Consider the following 27,936-nt stretch of genomic DNA (forward strand, 5'->3'; position numbering starts at 1 on the left):
CACCTACTCTTCAATTACATTTTTTGGGCCTATATAATTACACATCCAGCTAATTTTATCCCTCTATGAGCATGCATACCGTAAAGATACCGTAAGGATCACTCGACTGCAACAGCTCTCGTTGATTTAATCCATCAATGGCTCAGGTCACTTGACCAAGATAAACTTGTGGATGAGCTGCTTCTTGATTTTAGTGCTGCATTTGACCTTGTTGATCATATGGCTATATAAATTAGGTGTAATATGGCAAACAAAGCCTATCAGAGGGAAAGGTAGAGCCATTACCAGTGTTTATACCTATGGGATAGGTAGAGAAAATTAGGCACAAAATAAGGCAGCAAGAAAGGTTCTGCAATGTGGTTATGAGATGTTCTCCATAGAATTACATAATGCACTCGAATGGCCGACTGTCAAGGAAATTACAAAAAAAAACACACAACATTGTTTTTTTCATAAAATGTACTGAAAGACCAACCGCTATATGTGATTAACTGGATATGGTCAAAGACAACTCATAAAATCAATAGGAATCTGGATCTGTTTCTGTGTCCTTTTCTTTTTACCTTGCTTTTGTTATTTTTGAATTTCATTTAAATTTAAATATAGTAAAATACAGTATCATTCAAATAAATATTATTTGTCTAATCATATTTTTTGCCTTTGAAGCTTAATATTTTGTGATATAATGTATGACTGACATGAGGGTAATCAAAGGGAGAGAGATAAGGGTAACAATGAAGACTTCTTCCATTACAGTTTCTAAGTGATGAGTAGAAGTGTACAGTGCCCTCGTGAATTATTGGCACCTGTCACGATCGTTGGAGGAAGTGGACCAATGCGCAGCGTGATTTGCGAACATACTTATTTATTTTTACACGAAACAAAACAACAAAACAATACTTGACATCCTTGGTAACAGACACTAACCATACACGGAACAAGATCCCACAAAACACTGTGGAAAACAGGCTGCCTAAGTATGGTTCCCAATCAGAGACAACAAGCAACAGCTGATATTCGTTGCCTCTGATTGAGAACCACCCCGGCCAACACAGAAACACATGAGCTAGATAATCAACCTAGAACACAAAACACATAGAAACACCACACCCTGGCTCAACATAACAGAGTCCCAGAGCCAGGGCGTGACAGTATCCCCCCCCCCCAAAGGCGCGGACTGCGACCGTGCCAAATATAAACCGAACAGGGGAGGGCCAGGTGGGCATTCCTCCTCTGAGGCGGTTCCGGCTCCGGGCTTGACCACCACCCTCCAACAATCCCCCCATTGCGCCCCTAGTCCGGTCTGGCCCCGCTGGGCCACTCAAGGACATTCAGAGACTTGTCCCGAAGCCACTCCTGCGTTGTCTTGGCTGTGTGCTTAGGGTCGTTGTCCTGTAGGAAGGTGAACCTTAGCCACAGTCTGAGGTCCTGAGCGCTCTGGAGCAGGTTTTCATCAAGGATTTCTCTGTAAATTGCTCTGTTCATCTTTCCATTGATCCTTACTAGTCTCCAAATAAAATCAAATCAAACTGTATTTGGCATGTGCCGAATACAAGAGGTGTAGACCTTACCGTGAAATGCTTACTTATAAGCCCTTAACCAACAATGCAGTCCAAGAAATAGAGTTAAGAAAATATTTACTAAATACACTAAAGTAAAAAAAAAAAAAAAAGTAACACAATAAAATAATAACGAGGCTATATACAAGGGGTACCGGTACCGAGTCAAGGTTTGGGGGTACAGGTTAGTTGAGGTAATTTGTACATTTAGGTAGGTGTAAAGTAACTATACATAGATAATAAACAGCAAGTAGCAGCAGTGTAAAAACAAAGGGGGGAGGTGTCAATGTAAATAGTCTGGGTGGCCATTTGATTAATTGTTCAGCAGTCTTATGGCTTGGGGGTAGAAGCTGTTAAGGAGCCTTTTGGACCTAGACTTGGCACTCTGGTACCGCTTGCTGTGCTGTAGAAAAGTAAACATTTTGTGTTTATAATGTTTTGTACGGTATGCATTGACAAAAAACAAACAGAGGAAACATTTAATTTTTTATTCTTTGCTTTTCATTGCATGCAAAAATACAGTTTCTCCCTTCTCACTCTTTCTTACCCAGTCTACTCATCCATCTTCAAGCTTTCATCCCTTCCCTGCTCTTCTATCACCCTCTCAGTTCCACCTCCAGCTGGCTCCCCTCTTTTTCCTCTTCTCCAGTCTCTTCCTCTCTTCTTTCCTCCTCTTTTCTATCTTCTTCTCCTCCTTTTTTTTAATCTTCGCTCCATCTCCAGGAGCTCAGCTTGAGCTTTCTCTCTCTTTTTCAGCTCCTCAGACCACTTCTTCTCTTTCTTAATCCTGTCTTTCATCATGGCATTGTGTATCTTAATCAGCCCCATTAACCTCTTTTTCTCTGCCTTTTCCTTCTCTTTTCTTTCCTTCTCTCTCTTTTTCTGTTCTAACTTGTCCCTCTTTTTCTCAGCCTTCATGGCTTTCTTTTGCTCTTTCTCTCTCGCCTTCATCTCATATCTCTCTTTCTCGTCACCGTTCAACATCTTATTCAGTTTCTTATTTTTCTCTTTTTCCTCCATCTTTATAAACGTGACTTAATGCTTGAGGTTCATGGCCAGAAAGCCCACTCTTCCCAGGATGGTCTCTGCTCTCTCTGATGAAACCGTCCCATTGGAGCTCTTGGAATGGGCACGGTCCGCCTCACGCTTCAATCCCTCCCTTGGGCTCAACTCCTCCTTGACGCTCCTCTCTTCACTCTCAATGTCAATGCCTGTCCAATAATCCTAACAGGAAGACATTGACTCTAGATGTAATATTGTTCCAATGTGGCACATTCAATACACATTTGAGTGATCAACATACATTGAAGGCCTCATGGGGCACACAATTTGGAGGACAGTAATTGAGGTAACTTGTTTATTTGTATCCCAAACCGATTTCATAATAGCCATAGATGTTCTTCCTGGGTCCACACCAAACGTAATACAAATGTTAACCCTAGTAAGGGGTGATGTTTTATACTATGAGCATAGAGTATCAGGGTTGGGGTCAATTCCATTTCAATTCCAGTCAATTCAGGAAGTTCTTAATTCAATGCTTTGAATTGAAATGGAACAGACCCCCAACCCTGTAGAGTAGTAATGTAAAATAGGACACCTACCTTTGCCTCTTCCAGCGTCCAGGGCCTGGGTTCCTCATCCTCTGACCTGCATATGGAGGCTCTCACTCTAACAGGCGTCTTAGTGGCCAAGCAGAGCAGAGGGGTTGCCAGAGTTAAGTTAGCATCTGGGACCAGCTGGTGAGCATGAGGGCAGCGATCCACCTCTTCACTAGTGCCCTTCCCTTTCTGCTCTGGCTGCTTGTGGTCCTTGTCATGGATGCATGCCAGGCTTGGAGTTAGTGCTAGGACAGGGCTTTTATCACTCATCAGTTCCTTTCTCTTGACAGTGGATGCAACTGCACTTGCCTCTGTGTTAACTGAGCACTCTGTGGTGTCCTCAACTGTCTCCTTTGGCTGCTTGTGGTCATTGTTGTTGTGAATGCATTGCAGACCTGGAGGACTTTTATCATCCCAGTTGTAAATGGAAACAGTTGCCTCTCTGTTGACTGAGCACTTTGTAGTCCACTCAACTGTCTTCCATAGCTGTTTATGGGCATTGTTGTGGGTGCAGGTCAGGATTAGAGACAGTGTTGCTGGTCCTCGGTCAGTTTGTGGTCAGAGTCTCGGATACATGGCGAGCTTGGAGGCAGTGCTGAAGGGTCAGGAGGGCTTTGATCAGCTGCCATGTCCTCTTTGAGGTGAGTGGACACATCATTGTTTGTTTCACTGATAACTGGACACTTGGTGGTGCCCTCTACTGCCTCTCCTGGCAGTTTATAGTCAACTTCAAAGACAACTGGCAGACTTGGAGGCAGCATTGGGACAGGGCATTTAGCTGCTGATCTGTACACTCCAAAATCAACAGTAGCTGTGCCTGCAGTGGTCTCTGTAGCAACTGAGACCTCATAGGTATCCTCTACTGTCTGTTCTGGTGGCATGAAGTCATCGTCAAAGACTGTTGGCAGGCATGGAGGCAGCTCTGAAGGAAGACTTCTAGCTGCCCATCGATTCTCTCCCTTGACAGTGGCTGTGGTAGCAGTGGCCTCTGTGGTAACTGGGCACTCTGTGGCTGAAACAGCAGGCTGGGAGGTTTCGAGGAAATTGAATGAATTGCCAATGAACCACTGAGCCAGTGGTGGGAGGGAGTAAGGAGAGAATCTGTCCTCTTTCTCGACATTAGATATTGCCACTGGAGCAACTGAGAACTCAGTGGTGCCCTCTACTGCCTGATGTGGCTGCATGGAGTCTTCGTCAAAGAAGTGTGGCAGGTATCGATGCAGCATTGAGGAAAGATGTGTATCTGTCCATAGGTCCTCTCGTATACCTGTAGATACATCTGCAGTGGCCTCTGTGGCAATTGGGCATTCAGCAGACTGGCAGGTTTCAGGGACAAAGTATGAAAATATAATGAACCGCTGTGCATCCTGAGCGCGTATGGCAAATGGAGAGTGGGGATGCAACATGGTTGGTATAGGCCTCTGATTGGTGAAAGCCAGTGGTGGGAGGGAGTCAATACAGGGAACCATAAACTCAGTGAGAGGACAGTTGCTCACATCTCTCACATTCTGCGTGAGAAAAGAAACAGACATGATGAAAGTGATCACATTCAGTACATACATACATACTGTATGAGTCAGCACTATTTACTTATACATCACATATATATATATATATATATATATATATATATATATATATATATATATATATATATATATATATATATATATATAGTGTCCTCTCAGATGCTCTGCACCAGTCTGTCCCAACCCTGGGTCCCCTAGCCAATGGGCCAGCTAAGTGTAAAAATACATGTCCCACACCCATCATAACATTTTACATTTTAGCCATTTATCAGACGCTTTCATCCAGAATGACTTATAGTTAGTTAGTGCATTCAACTTAAGGTAGCAAGGTGAGACAACCACATCATCCTGATATGAGCGTCTATGATAGAACGGTTGTTTATTTTTTATGACAAGACAACCATAAGAACTGAGGACATAAATACACTGAAACAGAAAGACATGATACAACACATTTAGACAAGAACAGATATAAGCATTGCCTTGGTGTGGCCTAATACAAAAAGAAATAAGGACAAAACATTGTTAGCTTACATTCCATGGCATATGGAACATTTTGCCCTTACAATAACTTATAGTTGCTTTATTTAATATTGTTAAATAGAACTTTGTCAAAGTTGGTCTTGTTACCTCCTCAATCAGTCTTGGCATTTTCCTCGTCTTGAACCAAATCCTCTTCATCTTCTTCTCCTGATCCTTCTGGATCTGCAAAACCAGAGCCAACCTGGCTCCCAGCTCCATCACGTAGTCTGTCTGGATCGCCCTTTCCTTCAACCGACACTCACCCCTACTCTGTGTCAGCGTTGAACCCTCCATGTCTTCCTCTTAGCTAACAATAACTCTGGAAAATACATAACGTTGTAGTAAGTGGGTGTTGCTAACCAAATAATAATGCATCTCTTTACAATGTGCAAACGTTTTCTTCCCAGCTACTTACAATTAAGCAAGTGAGAATTCTGCTCCAGATATGTTTACGCAATAGGCCTATCTGAATTACTAGTAAAAAGTTGGCTACTGGAAAAGCGACCAAGTTCAAATGAATCGATTTTGGCTGTTCTTTGGCATCATCATTGTGATGCAAGGCGTTGCCATGGCAGATGAAAAAGCACAATACAGACTTTAAAAAGCAAACTTCTTGCTCTTTCTGTACCTTACTATTGAGCCTTATTCAACCCCTCATGTAGCTCTACTCCATATTGGGCTTGGTTCTCACAAACCACACTAATCAGTTCCATCATATCATTGAAAACACTGTGTTTTGGGTAGAAAATGACTCTATATCCATGCAGGACCTAACTTGTACAGTTTCATCTATTTAAAAAAACCAAGGAGGTAAAAACGCCAGTCTTCTCTTTGAGTGTCCCTGAGTGCACCTCAATTTAAAGAGGTCTATCAATTCAACCATTTGAAATGGATGTCCATTCAATTAAGAACATATTATTCTTATTAGAAATGAATCAGCTACAAATTAGGTAGGCGTACTTGTTTTTTTACACAACATACACTTTTGGTACATATTTATTGAGATAATTGATTACAACATATGTTGGTGATTAACACAGAGAGAGGTTTTTTTTTTCTGTCATCAATAGAATGCATTAGCCATTAGGCTGGCTCACTACAATTGTAACATGGCATCTCAGGTGTCAGGATGAGGCATTTTCTCACAAAAAGAGGAATCAAGCAAACTATCTCTCTTCAACAGTTTCACTAGTCATGTTAGGTCTACTTAAAATGTCACATTCATACACAAGTAATTTGAAAATAAGTTATACTACTGAAACACATTCACAATAAGTTATATTACAAACCTACCTCTGAAGTAAGCAGTGTGTTCTCTCACTAATGACATAGGACATTAATAATCTGTCAGTGGTTAGTTGAATCAGTCTCTTTGCACTGTTCAGTTTGTCTGTGCAACAGGTAACCTTCCAGAATCGGAATCTTGTGATGTCACAATGGAGTCCCCATTGCCATGGTTACCCACAGCAGCTTTCATGTGTAATCAAATGCTGGCACAAATGTAGTTTATTTATTTTCTATTTTTTTGTACCTATGCAGCACAGTCATACCTAATATATACAATGAATCCATATAACCTAATTTTTTATTAAAATATAATGCTGTAACTCATATTAAATGGTTGACCATTCAAACGACATGTGTTTTGCCTAATTAAAAGTCAATTTGTTTTAGATATCATAACTAGCAGCCAGGCTTACTTAGGTTGTTTGTTCGATCTCAGCCTACCACTAATGTCAATATTTTTCATCATCATCATCATCAATGAAATACATAGGCTACCTTACTACAGTAAAACAAGTCTTCCATAGGATATGTCACCTCAGTAACAAAGTTCCAAAAAAGAAATGAGGGTTCAAGAAAACATCTCTCTTCAATGGCCTCAGCTATGAGCCATATGATCAACAAGGTCAAATGCAGCACTAAAATCAAGAAGTAGCTCATCCACAAGTTTATCTTGGTCAAGTGACCTGAGCCATTGATCGATTAAATCAACCAGAGCTGTTGCAGTCGAGTGATCCTTACGGTATCTTTACGGTATGCATGCTCATAGAGGAATAAAATTAGCTGGATGTGTAATTATATAGGCCCAAAAAATGTAATTGAAGAGTAGGTGTCATTGATGTTTAGCATTTAAGTTTAATCAATTATTAAATAAGGAAATCAATATCAGCTGACTATAGAACAGTATTGTTTAAAATTATGTTTGAACATTTTCTTATCCATGTCTTTCCAGATTATATAACCAAACAGACAACCTTTGTTGCTCAAGAGCGTCACACATTCCTCCATTCATTCTCTATCATATTCCCCTACATCATATTCCTCTATCATATTCCCTCCATCATATTCCCTCTATCATATTCCCTCTATTATTTTCCCTCTATTATATACCTCTCCATCATATTCCACTCCAACATAATACTCGCTATTATATTCCTCTTTATTTATACAGGGAATCCCAATTGAGACCAGTGTCTCTTTTTCAATGGTGCCCTGTGTTATATCAATTAACAGTCCAAACAGCTTAAACAGATAAAATTACATACAGAGCAGAAAATATATAGAGCAAAATTATTAGACTTGAACACATACATTTCACAATGAACAGGTCTTGTATTTAACCAGTTGAGCTGACAACCATTTTGCACTGTTTCACTAGGGCTTTAGTCATCAATCTAGCAAGAGGGCAATATTTTATTAATGTAGTGGTGTCCCTCCCCCCAGGAAGCTATGACCTTTAGCTTTCACCTGGAATTGTTCATTTATGTCTAAGAAAAAAAAAAAAACTTTTCAAACCATATGATCTAGTACACAAGAAAAGTATAATACAACCTTCTTTACTACTTTGCCAAACATTTCATGACATTAGTGATAGTCAAAATCTGTAAAATTTGTGAATGTCTAAATTAACATTTGGGCCATTTAACCAGTGTGCATCCCTGCTATAGACAAAGGGAGAAGGGCTATGTAAAGGTCTCAATTTTGTCGTTCTGAACAAATGTTTGACTTCCACACAAAATTACTTCTTGACTTATTTTAGGTTTAAGGAAGTGTGTAGGTCGCATTCTTTATAGTAAAGCTATGAAAGTTATGTATTTAGCTCTGCCTGCTCGAGACAAATTCAGTGATTGCTTTGCCATGTCTGTGCCGTGAAGCATTCAAGCTGGATAAATGTTTTTCCTGGAATGCCCCTTTGACTTAACGTTGCAGTTAAGTGATATAAATGGATGTAATGATGCAGCCGACCACCAGAGTGAGGCAAATACAAGTTTATTCGACAGAGGACGTTTACGTGGTTCTCGGAAGGTCTGGATGGATGTCTTCTGAAATATAAAACGGTTGGGAAATCAATCAAATAAGTCATGTAAACATTTACATATTTTTTACAGAAATTCTAGCGCCCAATTTCAGGGACTGTCAGCCTAAGAGATTTTCAGTCTTAAAGTGATCTAATGAAACAAATCCTCTCTGTCACATTCCTCTCAATATATTCCCTCTATCATATTCCCCTCTATCCTAATCCCTCTATCATATTCCTCTCAATCATATTCCTCTCCACCCACTCCTCCTCCTTCCTCCTCTCCCTCATCTCAGTGCAGCCCCTCTCCATCCACTAGAGCAGGAAGTCTCTGGTCTCAGTGAGGTCCAGCTCAAACCGAAGAGAGGCCGTTTTAACTCTCTTCACCTTTAGCTGTTCCTCCAGCCTGGCAAGTACTATCTCATTGTCAACCAAGCAACCTAATCTGGACTTTGAGATGATCTGACGTCTCTTTTGCTTGAGACATTTCTCTTTGCTGCTCATCTCTTGAGTATTCCAGCACACTAATGTCCTTCTTGAAGTAGCATAAATCTGAGGCTACCTCTTTTTTCAGATCCTCATGTGCTTCTCTTATAGGTTTGAATGTGTGTCCTCTGTCGTCTCACCCATCTCTGCAGATCACAGAGATCAACTTACTGTCCGTCTCACAGAACAGCTTCAGAGCCTCTCCATGCTGTACTCCTGAGTGGCGCAGTGGTCTAAGGCACTGCATCGCAGTGCTAACTGTGCCACTAGAGATCCTGGTTCGAATCCAGGCTCTGTCGCCGCCGGCCGCGACCGGGAGACTCATGGGCGGCGCACAATTGGCCCAGCGTCGTCCAGTGTAGGGGAGGGAATGGCCGGCAGGGATGTAGCTCAGTTGATAGAGCATGGCGTTTGCAACGCCAGAGTTGTGGGTTCGATTCCCACGGGGGGCCAGTATAAAAAAAAATATGAATTCACTAACTGTAAGTCGCTCTGGATAAGAGCGTCTGCTAAATGACTAAAATGTAAATGTAATGTTCACGACATTCATCTCTCTACTGTTTCCTCTCTGTCTTTTAGCATCTTCCTCCAGTTTCAGCTGGTAGGCCACGTTCCTGATCAGTCTGTTGATCTGGAAGATTCTGTCTCTGACCAGAGCCCTGCCCACTTGACAGAGTTGGTGTCCAGCATTCAGGCTGTCTTTGAGGCATCTCTTGCAGAAGGTGTGCTGATAGCTTAGAGACACAGGCTCAGTGTAGATGTCTGTGCAGATGGAACAGCACAGGTGGTCTGCCAGGTCAGAGGAAGCTGTGGCCATAATGACTGTGCTCGTGCTCAGTGTGTGAGAGACAAAGAGGCAGTGTCCAAATACCCATATTAGAGTAATAAATAGTATGTAAAAACATTTAGTTTTATAGTATGTGAAATTTAGAAACTATGCCGCGTTCACATGCTAGTCGGACCTAGGAAACTCTGAAATGTCCGACTTGCTGTTCGTTGAATGCGGCACGTGTATAAATACAACCAGTAAGCAAGTCTGACATTTCCGGGTTTCCAAGTTCCGACTAGCATGTGAACGCGGCAATAGTACTCAGAATTCGTCATCTAATGCGCGATTGCATTTACTCCCGTCATTCGTTCATTTCGGTACAGCGCGTCAATTTATCTGACTATCAGCTGTTGCCAAACAAGTGAGTCAGATAAGAAGAGTGAATTCTACTAGATCAAAGGCGAAATTAGTATGCAGTTTAAGTATGTATTACGCTAGAATGGATATTTAGACACAGCCAGTAACAGGTCTGTCTTGGAAAATACATGTATGTTCTTGAAGTACACAGTCAAATTAACATTAGCTTTAAAGCCCTCATGAAGAATACTGACAGACTTCTTGTAAAGGTAGAGGCATGTGACTATCATAAAGCAAGACAGACTAAAGTAACAGTAACAACTTTCAGTGTGGGTGTGGGGAAAAAGCTAAAACACAAGTGAATAAAGGATGGGATTTATTATCCATACAGTATAAATAGGAAATGTCTAATAAACAAATGATTCCAACTAATTCTTTGGATTGGAGATGACTGCTTTAGACTGTTGATATGCATGCACACATTGAGGTCAGCAAGCACCAAATAAGTGTCCAGCATGCTATAGTGGTTATTACAAGTAACTACACATATCACACCACAACAGCTAACATAGTGTCTCACTCCCTCTCCTCCTCTCCTCCTCTCCCTCTTGTCTCCTTTGGGCTTCCTCTATACCCCTCCTCTGCTCCTCGCCCTCTCAGCGGCTCCAGCTGGATAGAGTGATAGCGAGGTGACCTCCTGCCTCTCACTGGAGGGCAGGAGAGGGGGAACAAAGGAGGATGAGGAGGAGGTGGAGAGAAAGAGAGTAGGAATGGAAGAGGAGGTGGAGAGGGGTAGAGGAGGAAGAAAGCCTGGTCTAAGTATTGCTTTAAATGGAAGAGAGGGGGAGGAGGAGAGAGAGAGAGAGATGGGGGGAGTGGGAGAAAGAGGGAAGGAGGGGGAGGAGGGGGAGGAGGTGGAGGGCAGCTGTGTCCGACACACCATACTTACACATGCAACAGGTAGGCCAGGGGGCGGGACCTGTAGGTGAGACTCATAACATGATAAGGGGGGCAGGTGATGAAGGGTGGCGCAGTGGTCTAGCTCCTGAGTGGCGCAGTGGTCTAAGGCACTACATCGCAGTGCTAACTGTGCCACTAGAGATCCTGGTTCGAATCCAGGCTCTGTCGCAGCCGGCCGCGACCGGGAGACTCATGGGCGGCGCACAATTCGCCCAGCGTCGTCCAGGGTAGGGGAGGGAATGGCCGGCAGGGATGTAGCTCAGTTGATAGAGCATGGCGTTTGCAACGCCAGGGTTGCGGGTTTGATTCCCACGGGTGGCCAGTATAAAAAAAAAAATATGTATTCACTAACTGTAAGTCGCTCTGGATAAGAGCGTCTGCTAAATGACTAAAAATGTAAAAAATGTAAGGGGTGGAGCTGGAGTCAAGGAGGGGAGGGTGTTCCTACGAGCCCCCTGCCAGTGAGACGGGGAACAGGGAGGAAGTCTGTCCACGGAGCATTTCTGGGTCATTGGGTCGCCTCCAATGAGATTAGATCCCCCTCTACAATGTAAAGCAGTTTGAGTACTGGGGGGTTCTCTGTATAAATCCATGGTGAAACCTCCAGGGGCTAGCCTTCTCTCAGCGGAGAGTCTGCTCTGGGCTGCCTGCGAAAGGTGCTCCTCTGTGGGAAAGAGGAGAGAACAAGAGCCCCCAGAAGAGATCTCCTTATGGTAGTGATGGACAGATCAACTCTCCTTGTCATCTTCCACCTCTTCCTCTTCCTCTTGCTCGGCCTTCTCCCTCCTTTCCTTCTTACAGTCGTGATGGAGAGAAGCCTTTTCTCCCTTTCCTCCTTCCTTACCTCCCTCTTTCTCTTCCTCTACCTTCCTCTCCCTTCTTCCCTCTTGGTAAACCTTGCTTAGTCGAGCCAGATTGTGGATAGCTAGCCATGGTTTAGACCACTGTCACTGTCTGGGTGGGGGGATACAGGACTGGTCCACTGGACTCAGCTCACATGGGGAGAACCTGCTGCTGCTGCCACTCTCCCTCTTACCTGGGATGAGATCACGTTTGGAGGAAACCTGGCACCATCCCTACGGTGAAGCATGGTGGTGGCAGCATCATGCTCCGGGGAGGATTTTCAGGGACAGGGACTGGGAACACGCCCCATTCACATCGACGGGGCTGTAGTGGAGCAGGTCGAGAGTTTCAAGTTCCTTGGTGTCCACATCACCAACAAACTATCATGGTTCAAACACACCAAGACAGTCGTGAAGAGGGCACAACAACGCCTTTTCCACCTCAGGAGACTGAAAAGATTTGGCATTGGTCCCAAGATCCTCAAAAAGTTCTACAGCTGCACCATCGAGAGCTTCCTGACCAGTTGCATCACCGCCTGGTATGGCAACTGCTCGGCATCCGACCGTAAGGCGCTACAGAGGGTAGTGCGTACGGCCCAGTACATCACTGGAGCCAAGCTTCCTGCCATCCAGGACCTATATACTAGGAGGTGTCAGAGGGAGGCCCAAAAAATTTACAAAGACTCCAGTCACCCAAGTCATAGACTGTTCTCTCTGCTACCGCATAGCAAGCGGTACCAGAGTGCCAAGTCTAGGTCCAAAAGGCTCCTTAACAGCTTCTATCCCCAAGCCATAAGACTGCTGAACAATTAATCAAATGGCCAGCCGGACTATTTACATTGACACCTCCCCCCTTTGTTTTTACACTGCTGCTACTTGCTGTTTATTATCTATGCATAGTTAATTTACCCCTACCTACATGTACAAATTACCTCAACTAACCTGTACCCCCACACATTGACTCGGTACCGGTACCCCTTGTAAATAGCCTCATTATTATTTTATTGTGTTACTTTTTATTTTATTTTTTACTTTAGTGTTTTTAGTAAATATTTTCTTAACTCTATTTCTTGAACTGCATTGTTGGTTAAGGGCTTGTAAGTAAGCATTTCACGGCAAGGTCTACACCTGTTGTATTCGGCACATGACAAATACAATTTTATTTTATTTTATTTGTAGACTAGTCAGAATCAAGGGAAAGATGAACAGAGCAATGTACAGAGAAATCATTGATGAAAACCTGCTCCAGAGCGCTCAGGACCTCAGACTGGGGCTAAGGTTCACCTTCCAACAGGACAACGACCCTAAGCACACAGCCAAGACAACGCAGGAGTGGCTTCGGGACAAGTCTCTGAATGTCCTTGAGTGGCCCAGCCAGAAACCGGACTTGAACCCGATCTAACATCTCTGGAGAGACCGGAAAATAGCTGTGCAGCGACACGCCCTATCCAACCTGACAGAGCTTGAGAGGATCTGCAGAGAAGAATGGGAGAAACTCCTCAAATACAGGTGTGCCAAGCTTGTAGCGTCATACCCAAAAAGACTCGAGGCTGTAATCGCTGCAAAAGGTGCTTCAACAAAGTACTAAGTAAAGGGTCTGAATACTTATGTAAATGTAATATTTCCATTTGTTATTTTTTAATACATTTATAAAAAAGTCTAAAAACCTGTTCTCACTTTGTCATTATGGGGTATTGTGTGTAGATTGATGAGGAAAAAAAACAATTTAATCAATTTTAGAATAAGACAAAGTGTGGAAAAAGTCAAGGGGTCTGAATACTTTACAAATGCACTCAATTAGATTTTGTTCAAAATAATAATGATTTGTTGATGACGATTATTTTTTTTATTTGAACAATTTTTACTCAATTAAAGGGTAGATTCATATGATCTTTTGGGTGTAAGATCAAGCTGATAGACCACAATGACATGTTTTCACAGCCTTTTTTGTTCATATTTCTTTCTGGTGCCAATAATTCAGGAGGGCACTGTACACTTCCACTCATCACTTAGTAATGGAAGAGTTTCTTCATTGTTACCCTTATCTCTCTCCCTTTGATTACCCTCATGTCAGTCATACATTATATTACAAAATATTAAGCTTCAAAGGATAAAAATATGATTAGACAAATAATAATATTCATTTGAATGATACAGTATGTTACTAAATTGAAATTAAAATGAAATGTTTTTGTAATTATAACATTTTACGAAATGTAAAAAGAAAACTTTAAAAAATAATAATAATAACAAAAGCAAGGTAAAAAGAAAAGGAAACAGATCCAGATTCCTATTATCTTTACGAGTCGTCTTTGATCATATCCAGTTAATCACATTTTGCGGTTGGTCTTTCAGTACATTAATGAAAAATGTTTTTTTGTGTGTTTTTTTTATCATTTCCTTGACAGTCGGCCATTCGAGTGCATTATGTAATTCTATGGAGAACATCTCATAACCACATTGCAGACCCTTTCTTGTTGCCTTATTTTTGTCATGATTTAACTGGATATGAACCCAAATGTAGACAACTACACCGAGCCAGAGAAAGTTTAACAAGTTTATTGCAAAGTAAAATTGTCCAGGTTTCCAAAAAGGGGGAAGAGCAAGTCCAGGTCTACAGGGAGGGTAACAGATCCAGGTTCTGAGCAGGAGTGGTACCGTAACGTCCTAGTGTCCGGGGTGAGTCCAAAAGGGAAGTCCAGTAGTGGTAAACGGGATGGTGGTGGCAGGAGTGAAGTGGAGGCAGGAGTCAGGTTCCAATAATCTGTGACACAGGAAAATTGTAAATAGAATAGGCCAAACACACAAAGAGCGAAAACAAGCAGGTTGAATCAGCAGCGAGACTAACATGGTTGTCTTGACTATGATCTGACGATGAGTGGCGAGTTTGACCGGGTCTTTAAGGCTGAGGTGATTATGGTGAATGAGCTGTAGCTGGAACACTGACTCCCGCACACCAGACTTCACTCTTGCTATCAAGAACATACAGAGGGGAGGGGGAGAGCAGAGAGAGAGCTACCTAGCAGCAGTAGGCCTAAAAATTTTGTGCTATTTGCAGTCTCTTTAGGTCACCAACACCTGCATTACTCCAGACAACAGTAGTTCATTTGACTATTGATGAGAGCTTGTGAGATTTGTTTTAGAATTTTCTCTACCTATCCCATAGGTATAAACACTGGTAATGGCTCTACCTTTCCCTCTGATAGGCTTTGTTTGCCATATTACACCTAATGTATATGTACACCTATCCAATCCTTTCAACATGTAGGAGTGCTTAGTGTCGATTTAGGATTCAACATTTAAACTGTGCAACACTCCCCAAATTTGCGAAAAGTAAACATTTTGTGTTTATAATGTTTTGTACGGTATGCCTTATTGCATGCTAAAATACAGTATCTCTCTTTTCTCTCTCTCTCTCTTACCCAGTCTACTCATTCATCTTCAAGCTTTCATCCCTTCCCTGCTCTTCTATCACCCTCTCAGTTCCACCTCCACTTGGATCCCTCTTTTTCCTCTTCTCCAGTCTCTTCCTCTCCTCTTTCCTCCTCTTTTCTCTCTTATTCTCCTCCTTTTTTTGAATCTTTCGCTCCATTTCCAGGAGCTCAGCTTGAGCTTTCTCTCTCTTTTTCAGCTCCTCAGACCACTTCTTCTCTTTCTTAATCCTGTCTTTCATCATGGCATTGTGTATCTTAATCAGCCCCTCTAACCTCTTTGTCTCTGCCTTTTCCTTCTCTTTTCTTTCCTTTTCTCTCTTTTTCTGTTCTAACTTGTCCCTCTTTTTCTCAGCTTTCATGGCTTTCTTTTGCTCTTTCTCTCTCGCCTTCATCTCCTTTCTCTCTTTCACGTCATCTTTCAACTTCTTATTCAGTTCCTTATTTTTCTCTTTTTCCTCCATCTTTAAAAATGTGACTTTCTGCTTGAGGTTCATGGCCAGAAAACCCACTCTTCCCAGGATGGTCTCTGCTCTCTCTGATGAAACCGTCCCATTGGAGCTCTTGGAATGGGCACGGTCCGCCTCACGCTTCAAACCCTCCCTCGGGCTCACCTCCTCCTTGACGCTCCTCTCTTCACTCTCAATGTCAATGCCTGTCCAATAATCCTAACAGGAAGACATTGACTCTAGATGTAATATTGTTCCAATGTGGCACATTCAATACACATTTGAGTGATCAACATACATTGATGGCCTCATGGGGCACACAATTTGGAGGACAGTAATTGAGGTAACTTGTTTATTTGTATCCCAAACCGATTTTATAATAGCCATAGATGTTCTTCCTGGGTCCACACCAAACGTAATACAAATGTTAACCCTAGTAAGGGGTGATGTTTTATACTATGAGCATAGAGTAGCAGGGTTGGGGTCAATTCCATTTCAATTCCAGTCAATTCAGGAAGTACTTAATTCAATGCTTTGAATTGAAATGGAACAGACCCCCAACCCTGTAGAGTAGTAGTGTAAAATAGGACACCTACCTTTGCCTCTTCCAGCGTCCAGGGCCTGGGTTCCTCATCCTCTGACCTGCATATGGAGGCTCTCACTCTAACAGGCGTCTTAGTGGCCAGGCAGAGCAGAGGGGTTGCCAGAGTTAAGTTAGCATCTGGGACCAGCTGGTGAGCATGAGGGCAGCGATCCACCTCTTCACTAGTGCCCTTCCCTTTCTGCTCTGGCTGCTTTTGGTCCTTGTCATGGGTGCATGCCAGGCTTGGAGGAAGTGCTAGGACAGGGCTTTTATAACTCATCAGTTCCTCTCTCTTGACAGTGGATGCAACTGCACTTGCCTCTGTGTTAACAGAGCACTCTGTGGTGTCCTCAACTGTCTCCTTTGGCTGCTTGTGGTCATTGTTGTTGTGAATGCATTGCAGACCTGGGGGACTTTTATCATCCCAGTTGTAAATGGCAACAGTTGCCTCTCTGTTGACTGAGCACTTTGTAGTGCACTCAACTGTCTTCCATAGCTATTTGTGGGCATTGTTGTGGGTGCAGGTCAGGATTAGAGACAGTGTTGCAGGTGCAGGAGGACTTTTATCAGCCAAAAACTCATCTGTGTGTACAGTGGACACGGAAACGGCTGCTTCCCTGGCAACTGGACACTTGTTGGTGTCCTCTACTGCCTCCCCTGGCAGATTGTGGACAGTGGATACGGAAACGGCCGCTTCCCTGGACACTTGACTCTTGGTGGTGTCCTCTACTGCCTCCTCTAGCTGCTTGTGGTCATTGTCTAGAATGTGTGGCAGCTTTGAAGGCAGCATTGGAGCCGGGCTTTTATCACCCAACAGGTCCTCTCCCTGGACAATAGATGTGCCTGCAGTGATCGCTGTGGTAATGGAGGACTCGGTGGCATCCTCTTTTGTCTCCTCGGTCAGTTTGTGGTCAGAGTCTCGGATACATGGCGAGCTTGGAGGCAGTGCTGCAGGGTCAGGAGGGCTTTGATCAGCTGCCATGTCCTTTTTGAGGTGAGTGGACACATCATTGTTTGTTTCACTGATAACTGGACACTTGGTGGTGCCCTCTAATGCCTCCCCTGGCAGTTTGTAGTCAACTTCAAAGACAAGTGGCAGACTTGGAGGCAGCATTGGGACAGGGCATTTAGCTGCTGATCTGTACTCTCCAAAATCAACAGTAACTGTGCCTGCAGTGGTCTCTGTAGCAACTGAGACCTCATAGGTATCCTCTACTGTCTGCTCTGGTGGCATGAAGTCATCGTCAAAGACTGTTGGCAGGCATGGAGGCAGCACTGAAGGAAGGCTTCTAGCTGCCCATCGATTCTCTCCCTTGACAGTGGCTGTGGTAGCAGTGGCCTCTGTGGCAACTGGGCACTCTGTGGCTGAAACAGCAGGCTGGGAGGTTTCGAGGAAATTGAATGAATTGGAGCCAGTTGGGTCCCCTAGCCAATGGGCCAGCTAAGTGTAAAAATACATGTCCCACACCCAGCATAACATTTGACATTTTAGCCATTTATCAGACGCTTTTATCCAGAACGACTTATAGTTAGTTAGTGCATTCAACTTAAGGTAGCTAGGTGAGACAACCACATAATCCTGATATGAGCGTCAATGATAGAACGGTTGTTTATTTTTTATGACAAGACAACCATAAGAACTGAGGACATAAATACACTGAAACAGACAGACATGATACAACACATTTAGACAAGAACAGATATAAGCATTGCCTTGGTGTGGCCTAATACAAAAAGAAATAAGGACAAAACATTGTTAGATTACATTCCATGGCATATGGAACATTTTGCCCTTACAATAACTTATATTTGCTTTAATTAATATTGTTAAATAGAACTTTGTCAAAGTTGGTCTTGTTATCTCCTCAATCAGTCTTGGCATTTTCCTCGTCTTGAACCAATCCTCTTCATCTTCTTCTCCTGATCCTCTGGATCTGCAAAACCAGAGCCAACCTGGCTCCCAGCTCCATCACGTTGTCTGTCTGGATCGCCCTTTCCTTCAACCGACACTCACCCCTCCTCTGTGTCAGCGTTGAACCCTCCATGTCTTCCTCTTAGCTAACAATAACTCTGGAAAATACATAACGTTGTAGTAAGTGGGTGTTGCTAACCAAATAATAATGCATCTCTTTACAATGTGCACATGTTTTCTTCACAGCTACTTACAATTAAGCAAGTGAGAATTCTGCTCAAGATATGTTTACGCAATAGGCCTATCTGAATTACTAGTAAAAAGTTGGCTACTGGAAAAGCGACCAAGTTCAAATGAATCGATTTTGGCTGTTCTTTGGCATCATCATTGTGATGCAAGGCGTTGCTATGGCAGATGAAAAAGCACAACACAGACTTTAAAAAGCAAACTTCTTGCTCTTTCTGTACCTTACTATTGAGCCTTATTCAACCCCTCATGTAGCTCTACTCCATATTGGGCTTGGTTCTCACAAACCACACTAATCAGTTCCATCATATCATTGAAAACACTGTGTTTTGGGTAGAAAATGACTCTATATCCATGCAGGACCTAACTTGTACAGTTTCATCTATTTACAAAAACCAAGGAGGTAAAAACGCCAGTCTTCTCTTTGAGTGCCCCTGAGTGCACCTCAATTTAAAGAGGTCTATCAATTCAACCATTTGAAATGGATGTCCATTCAATTAAGAACATATTATTCTTATTAGAAATGAATCAGCTACTATATTATTAGGTAGGCATACTTGTTTTTTTACATAACATACTCTTTTGGTACATATTTATTGAGATAATTGATTACAACATATGTTGGTGATGAACACAGAGAGAGGTTTTTTTTTTTCTGTCATCAATAGAATGCATTAGCCATTAGGCTGGCTCACTACAATTGTAACATGACATCTCAGGTGTCAGGATGAAGCATTTTCTCACAAAAAGAGGACTCAAGCAAACTATCTCTCTTCAACAGTTTCACTAGTCATGTTAGGTCTACTTAAAATGTCACATTCATACACAAGTAATTTGAAAATAAGTTATACTACTGAAACACATTCACAATAAGTTATATTACAACCTACCTCTGAAGTAAGCAGTGTGTTCTCTCACTAATGAAATAGGACATTAATAATCTGTCAGTGGTTAGTTGAATCAGTCTCTTTGCACTGTTCAGTTTGTCTGTGCAACAGGTAACCTTCCAGAATCGGAATCTTGTGATGTCACAATGGAGTCCCCATTGCCATGGTTACCCACAGCAGCTTTCATGTGTTATCAAATGCTGGCACAATTTAGTTGATTTATTTTTTATTTTTTGTACCTATGCAGCAAAGTCATACCTAATATATACAATGAATCCATATAACCTATTTTTTTATTAAAATGTAATGCTGTAACTCATATTAAATGGTTGACCATTCAAACGACATGTGTTTTGCCTAATTAAAAGTCAATTTGTTTTAGATATCATAACTAGCAGCCAGGCTTACTTAGGTTGTTTGTTCGATCTCAGCCTACCACTAATGTCAATATTTTTCATCATCATCATCATCATCATCAATGAAATACATAGGCTACCTTACTACAGTAAAACAAGTCTTCCATAGGATATGTCACCTCAGTAACAAAGTTCCAAAAAAGAAATGAGGGTTCAAGAAAACATCTCTCTTCAATGGCCTCAGCTATTAGCCATATGATCAACAGGGTCAAATGCAGTACTAAAATCAAGAAGTAGCTCATCCACAAGTTTATCTTGGTCAAGTGACCTGAGCCATTGATCGATTAAATCAACCAGAGCTGTTGCAGTCGAGTGATCCTTACGGTATCTTTACGGTATGCATGCTCATAGAGGAATAAAATTAGCTGGATGTGTAATTATATAGGCCCAAAAAATGTAATTGAAGAGTAGGTGTCATTGATATTTAGCATTTAAGTTTAATCAATTATTAAATAAGGAAATCAATATCAGCTGACTATAGAACAGTATTGTTTAAAATTATGTTTGAACATTTTCTTATCAATTAACAATCCAAACAGCTTAAACAGATAAAATTACATACAGAGCAGAAAATATATAGAGCAAAATTATTAGACTTGAACACATACATTTCACAATGAACAGGTCTTGTATTTAACCAGTTGAGCTGACAACCATTTTGCAATGTTTCACTAGGGCTTTAGTCATCAATCTAGCAAGAGGGAAATATTTTATTAATGTAGTGGTGTCCCGCCTTCCCAGGAAGCTATGACCTTTAGCTTTCACCTGGAATTGTTCATTTATGTCTGAGAAAAAAAACACTTTTCAAACCATATGATCTAGTACACAAGAAAAGTATAATACAACATTCTTTACTACTTTGCCAAACATTTCATGACGTTAGTGAGAGTCAAAATCTGTAAAATTTGTGAATGTCTAAATTAACATTTGGGCAATTTGACGAGTGTACATCACTCCTATAGACAATGAGAGATGGGCTATGAAAAGGTCTCAATTTTGTCGTTCTGAACAAATGTTTGACTTCCACACAAAATTACTTCTTGACTTATTTTAGGTTTAAGGAAGTGTGTAGCTCGCATTCTTTAATGTTGCAGTTAAGTGATATAAATGGATGTATTGATGCAGCCGAACACCAGAGGGAAGCAAATACAAGTTTATTCGACAGAGAACGTTTACGTGGTTCTAGGAAGGTCTGGATGGATGTCTTCTGAAATATAAAATGGTGGGAAATCAATCAAATAAGTCATGTAAACATTTACATATTTTTTAAAGACATTCTAGCACCCGATTTCGGGGACTGTCAGCCTAAGAGATTTTAAGTCTTAAAGTGATCTAATGAAAAAACAAATCCTCTCTGTCACATTCCTCTCAATATATTCCCTCTATCATATTCCCCTCTATCCTAATCCCTCTATCATATTCCTCTCTATCATATTCCTCTCCAACCACTCCTCCTCCTTCCTCCTCTCCCTAATCTCAGTGCAGCCCCTCTCCATCCACTAGAGCAGGAAGTCTCTGGGCTCAGTGAGGTCCAGCTCAGACTGAAGAGAGGCCGTTTTAACTCTCTTCTCCTTTAGCTGTTCCTCCAGCCTGGCAAGTACTATCTCCTTGTCAACCAAGCAACCTGATCTGGACTTTGAGATGATCTGACGTCTCTTTTGCTTGAGACATTTCTCTTTGCTGCTCATCTCTTGAGTATTCCAGCACACGAATATCCTTGAAGTGGCATAAATCTGAGGCTACCTCTTTTTTCAGATCCTCATGTGCTTCTCTTATAGGTTTGAATGTGTGTCCTCTGTCGTCTCACCCATCTCTGCAGATCACAGAGATCAGCTTACTGTCCTTCTCACAGAACAGCTTCAGAGCCTCTCCATGTTCACGACATTCATCTCTCTACTGTTTCCTCTCTCGGCTGTAGCTCTCTGTCTTTTAGCATCTTCCTCCAGCTTCAGCTCGTAGGCCACGTTCCTGATCAGTCTGTTGATCTGGAAGATTCTGTCTCTGACCAGAGCCCTGCCCACTTGACAGAGTTGGTGTCCAGCATTCAGGCTGTCTTGGAGGCATCTCTTGCAGAAGGTGTGCTGATAGCTTAGAGACACATGCTCAGTGTAGATGTCTGTGCAGATGGAACAGCACAGGTGGTCTGCCAGGTCCGAGGAAGCTGTGGCCATAATGACTGTGCTCATGCTCAGTGTGTGAGAGACAAAGAGGCAGTGTCCGAATACCCATATTAGAGTACTAAATAGTATATAAAAACATTTAGTTTTTTAGTATGTGAAATTTAGAAATTATGCCGCGTTCACATGCTAGTCGGACCTAGGAAACTCTGAAATGTCTGACTTGCTGTTCGTTGAATGCGCCACGTGTATAACTACAACCAGTAAGCAAGTCTGACATTTCCGGGTTTCCAAGTTCCGACTAGCATGTGAACGCGGCAATAGTACTCAGAATTCGTCATCTAATGCGCGATTGCATTGACTCCCGTCATTCGTTCATTTCGGTACAGCGCGTCAATTTATCTGACTATCAGCTGTTGCAAAACAAGTGAGTCAGAAAAGAAGAGTGAATTCTACTAGATCAAAGGCAAAATTAGTATGCAATTTAAGTATGTATTACGCTAGAATGGATATTTAGACACGTCTGTCTTGGAAAATACATGTATATTCTTGAAGTACACAGTCAAATTAACATTAGCTTTAAAGCCCTCATGAAGAATACTGATAGACTTCTTGTAAAGGGAGAGGCATGTGACTATCATAAAGCAAGACAGACTAAAGTAACAGTAACAACTTTCAGTGTGGGTGTGGGGAAAAAGCTAAAACACAAGTGAATAAAGGATGGGTTTTATTATCCATACAGTATAAATAGGAAATGTCTAATAAACAAATGATTCCAACTAATTCTTTGCATTGGAGATGACTGCTTTAGACTGTTGATGCACACATTGAGGTCAGCGAGCACCAAATAAGTGTTCAGCATGCTCTAGTGGTTAGTACAAGTAACTACACATATCACACCACAACAGCTAACATAGTGTCTCACTCCCTCTCCTCCTCTCCTCCTCTCCCTCTTGTCTCCTCTGTTCTTCCTCTATTCCTCCTCCTCTCCTCCTCGCCCTCTCAGCGGCTCCAGCTGGATAGAGTGATGGCGAGGTGACCTCCTGCCTCTCTCACTGGAGGTCGGGAGAGGGGGAACAAAGAGGAAGATGAGGAGGTGGAGAGAAAGAGAGTAGGAATGGAAGAGGAGGTGGAGAGGGGTAGAGGAGGCAGAAAGCCTGGTCTAAGTATTGCTTTAAAGGGAAGAGAGGGGGAGGAGGAGAGAGCACGAGAGATGGGGGGAGCGGGAGAAAGAGGGGAGGAGGGGGAGGAGGGGGAGGGCATCTGTGTCCGACACACCATACTTACACCTGCAACAGGTAGGCCAGGGGGCGGGACCTGTAGGTGAGACTCATAACATGATAAGGGGGGCAGGTGAAGAAGGGGTGGAGCTGGAGTCAAGGAGGGGAGGGTGTTCCTACGAGCCCCCTGCCAGTGAGACGGGGAGCAGGGAGGAAGTCTGTCCACGTAGCATTTCTGGGTCATTGGGTCGCCTCCAATGAGATTAGATCCCCCTCTACAATGTAAAGCAGTTTGAGTACTGGGGGGTTCTCTGTATAAATCCAAGGTGAAACCTCCAGGGGTTAGCCTTCTCTAAGTGGAGAGTCTGCTCTGGGCTGCCTGCGAAAGGTGCTCCTCTGTGGGAAAGAGGAGAGAACAAGAGCCCCCAGGAGAGATCTCCTTATGGTAGTGATGGACAGATCAACTCTCCTTGTTATCTTTTACCTCTTCCTCTTCCTCTTGCTCGGCCTTCTCCCTCCTTTCCTTCTTACAGTCGTGATGGAGAGAACCCTTTTCTCCCTTTCCTCCTTCCTCTCCTCCCTCTTTCTCTTCCTCTACCTTCCTCTCCCTCCTTCCCTCTTGGTAAACCTTGTTTAGTCGAGCCAGATTGTGGATAGCTAGCCATGGTTTAGACCACTGTCGCTGTCTGGGTGGGGGGATACAGGACTGGTCCACTGGACTCAGCTCACATGGGGAGAACCTGCTGCTGCTGCCACTCTCCCTCTTACCTGGGATGAGATCACGTTTGGAGGAAACCTGGCACCATCCCTACGGTGAAGCATGGTGGTGGCAGCATCATGCTCCGGGGAGGATTTTCAGGGACAGGGACTGGGAACACGCCCCATTCACATCGACGGGGCTGTAGTGGAGCAGGTCGAAAGTTTCAAGTTCCTTGGTGTCCACATCACCAACAAACTATCATGGTTCAAACACACCAAGACAGTCGTGAAGAGGGCACGACAACGCCTTTTCCACCTCAGGAGACTGAAAAGATTTGGCATTGGTCCCAAGATCCTCAAAAAGTTATACAGCTGCACCATCGAGAGCTTCCTGACCGGTTGCATCACCGCCTAGTATGGCAACTGCTCGGCATCCGACCGTAAGGCGCTACAGAGGGTAGTGCGTACGGCCCAGTACATCACTGGAGCCAAGCTTCCTGCCATCCAGGACCTATATACTTGGAGGTGTCAGAGGGAGGCCCGGTGTCAGAGGGAGGCCCAAAAAATTGACAAAGACTCCAGTCACCCAAGTCATAGACTGTTCTCTCTGCTACCGCACAGCAAGCGGTACCAGTGTGCCAAGTCTAGGTCCAAAGGGCTCCTTAACAGCTTCTATCCCCAAGCCATAAGACTGCTGAACAATTAATCAAATGGCCACCCGGACTATTTACATTGACACCTCCCCCCTTTGTTTTTACACTGCTGCTACACGCTGTTTATTATCTATGCATAGTTACTTTACCCCTACCTACATGTACAAATTACCTCAACCAACCTGTACCCCCACACATTGACTCGGGACCGCTACCCCTTGTATATAGCCTCATTATTATTTTATTGTGTTACTTTTTATTTTATTTTTTAATTTCGTGTTTTTAGTAAATATTTTCTTAACTCTATTTCTTGAACTGCATTGTTGGTTAAGGGCTTGTAAGTAAGCATTTCACGGTAAGGTCTACACCTGTTGTATTCGGCACATAACAAATACAATTTGATTTGATTTGATTTGTAGACTAGTCAGGATCAAGGGAAAGATGAACAGAGCAATGTACAGAGAAATACTTGATGAGAACCTGCTCCAGAGCGCTCAGGACCTCAGACTGGGGCTAAGGTTCACCTTCCAACAGGACAACAACCCTAAGTACACAGCCAAGACAACGCAGGAATGGCTTCGGGACAAGTCTCTGAATGTCCTTGAGTGGCCCAGCCAGAAACCGGACTTGAACCCGATCTAACATCTCTGGAGAGACCGGAAAATAGCTGTGCAGCGACACGCAATATCCAACCTGACAGAGCTTGAGAGGATCTGCAGAGAAGAATGGGAGAAACTCCTCAAATACAGGTGTGCCAAGCTTGTAGCGTCATACCCAAGAAGACTCGAGGCTGTAATCGCTGCAAAAGGTGCTTCAACAAAGTACTGAGTAAAGGGTCTGAATACTTATGTAAATGTAATATTTCCATTTGTTATGTTTAATACATTTATAAAAAAGTCTAAAAACCTGTTCTCACTTTGTCATTATGGGGTATTGTGTGTAGATTGATGAGGAAAAAAAACTATTGAATCAATTTTAGAATTAGACGAAGTGGGGAAAAAGTCAAGGGGTCTGAATACTTTACAAATGCACTCAATTCGATTTTGTTCAAAGTAATTTATAGGGCAGCCAATAATTGTGACACGCATGTTTTTGAATAAAATAATGATTTGTTGATGACGATTATTTTTTTATTTGAACAATTTTTACTCAATTAAAGGATAGATTCATATGATCTTTTGAGTGTAAGATCAAGCTGATAGACCACAATGACATGTTTTCACAGCCTTTTTTGTTCATATTTCTTTCTGGTGCCAATAATTCAGGAGGGCACTGTACACTTCCACTCATCACTTAGAAACTGTAATGGAAGAAGTCTTCATTGTTACCCTTATCTGTCATGCTCTGGCTCCGGGACTTTGTATTTTGAGCCAGGGTGTGTTCGTTTTGTTGTGTTTTGTTTTGGTTGTGTTGGGTATAGGGTGTGTTCATTTGTGTGTGTTTGGTTTTGGTTAGTTCTTGTGTAGTCATGTGACTCCCAATCGGAGGTAACGAGTGTCAGCTGTCGGCTCGTTATCTCTGATTGGGAGCCATATTTAAACTGTCAGTGTTCACATTAGGGTTGTGGGTTTTTGTTCCGTGTTCAGTCTTTGTCACTGTGGACGTTACGAGTCGTTTTGTTGTTTTGTTCTTTGTAGTAATTTTTCACTAAGTATAATAAACATGTTCGTTACACACGCTGCGCTTTGGTCCACTCTCGTATATGACGATCGTGACAGAAAAACCCACCTCAACGAGACCAAGCAGCGTGTCCAGGAGCCAACGCCAGAAGTAACTCTAGCGGATATCCACTTCGACTGGGTCAAGCCGCGTGAGGAGGAGAGAGGTTGGACTTGGGAGCAGAGGATGGAGAGTCTGGCAAGAGGGATAGAGGCCTTGGCCACGGGGAGGAGAGACCCCCAGAAATTTTTTAGGGGGGGGCTCACGACGTCGGGGCAGAAGGTGTACGGGTTGGAGGAGTGCAGGAGGTTGGCAGATATGGCCGACAGTTTAAGGGGGCCACTGGTCACTAAGGGGAAGGAAAGTGTGGAGGCACGGCGAGAGGTACTGGGGTGTGTTACCAGTCCGGTCCGGCCCGTTCCTGATCCCCGTGTAGGGCCAGGGGTGTGTGTCCCCAGTGCGGTTCTGTCTGTTCCTGGTCCTCGCATTGAACCTACGGTGCGCGTCGCCAGCCCGACTCGGCCTGTTCCTGCTCCCCGCACCAAGTCTGTGGTGCGTTTCGCCAGCCCAGCCCGGCCTGTTCCTGCTACCCGCACCAAGTCTGTGGTGCGTTTCGCCAGCCCAGCCCGGCCTGTCCCTGCTCTACGCACCAAGCCAACGGGGTGCGTCGCCAGCCCAGCCCGGCCTGTTCCTGCTCCCCGCACGAAGCCTACGGTGTGCGTCGCCAGCCCAGCCCGGCCTGTTCCTGCTCCACGCACTAAGCCTGTGGTGTGCGTCCTCAGCCCAGCCCGGCCGGTTCCTGCTCCACGCACCAAACCTACGGTGTGCGTCGCCAGCCCAGCCCGGCCTGTCCCTGCTCCACGCACCAAGCCTACGGTATGCGTCGCCAGCCCAGCCCAGCCGGTTCCCGCTCCACGCACCAAACCTACGGTGTGCGTCGCCAGCCCAGACCGGCCTGTTCCTGCTCCACGCACTAAACCTACGGTGTGCGTCGCCAGCCCAGCCCGGCCGGTTCCTGCTCCACGCACCAGGCCCACGGTGTGCGTCGCCAGCCCAGCCCGGCCTGTTCCTGCTCCACGCACTAAACCTACGGTGTGCGTCGCCAGCCCAGCCCGGCCGGTTCCTGCTCCACGCACCAGGCCCACGGTGTGCGTCGCCAGCCCAGCCCGGCCTGTTCCTGCTCCACGCACTAAGCCTGTGGTGTGCGTCCCCAGCCCAGCCCGGCCTGTTCCTGCTCCACGCACTAAGCCTGTGGTGTGCGTCCTCAGCCCAGCCCGGCCGGTTCCTGCTCCACGCACCAAACCTACGGTGTGCGTCGCCAGCCCAGCCCGGCCTGTCCCTGCTCCACGCACCAAGCCTACGGTATGCGTCGCCAGCCCAGCCCAGCCGGTTCCCGCTCCACGCACCAAACCTACGGTGTGCGTCGCCAGCCCAGACCGGCCTGTTCCTGCTCCACGCACTAAACCTACGGTGTGCGTCGCCAGCCCAGCCCGGCCGGTTCCTGCTCCACGCACCAGGCCCACGGTGTGCGTCGCCAGCCCAGCCCGGCCTGTTCCTGCTCCACGCACTAAACCTACGGTGTGCGTCGCCAGCCCAGCCCGGCCGGTTCCTGCTCCACGCACCAGGCCCACGGTGTGCGTCGCCAGCCCAGCCCGGCCTGTTCCTGCTCCACGCACTAAGCCTGTGGTGTGCGTCCCCAGCCCAGCCCGGCCTGTTCCTGCTCCACGCACGAAGCCTACGG

This window comes from Coregonus lavaretus (genome assembly GCF_964263955.1).
Source record: "Coregonus lavaretus genome assembly, chromosome: 38".
Taxonomy (NCBI): domain Eukaryota; kingdom Metazoa; phylum Chordata; class Actinopteri; order Salmoniformes; family Salmonidae; genus Coregonus; species Coregonus lavaretus.